Below are 547 nucleotides of genomic sequence, written 5' to 3'. Positions count from 1 at the left end.
ACATTTGGTTAAGCATCTACAAAACATTCATTTTAGAAAGACCCTCCTGTTGGCATTTCTCAGTTCATCCAGCAGGGGGCGACTAGTACCTGTAACCAACTCTCTCTTTGGCAACTCCTATGTACATACAGTTTTACTGTAAATCCCGTATCTGTATCCTTGCACTTGTCCCGTGACAACCTTGTGCTGCCAAAATAGTCCGAGGCTGTATCAGATGAAGGCCGCATCTGTTGGTTTTCATGTATCTCGACGGCGGTGAAGTGTGAACAGGAATTGAGCTATCGGTCAAAAAGGCAATGGGCAAGTGCTTATTTTATCACTTGGAAAAGGCGATGTTTATTTTCGTGGCCCACTCCAGGGTAAAAAAAGATCATCAAAGTAATATGGAGATAGAGACAGAAAGATTTTCAGACAGATTTTCCTGTGGGTTGGTGTTCGGCAAGTCCCCTGTTTGCTGGTGAGAAATGAGCGTTAGGAGTTGCAGATCACTTGGCTCAGTGTGAGGTCAGATCTGGTCTGGTTGTAAGGCTCATTCGTGTGTGGAAGG

This window comes from Pseudorasbora parva, chromosome 12, assembly GCF_024679245.1.
Source record: "Pseudorasbora parva isolate DD20220531a chromosome 12, ASM2467924v1, whole genome shotgun sequence".
Taxonomy (NCBI): domain Eukaryota; kingdom Metazoa; phylum Chordata; class Actinopteri; order Cypriniformes; family Gobionidae; genus Pseudorasbora; species Pseudorasbora parva.
This window is presented reverse-complemented; position numbering follows the sequence as displayed.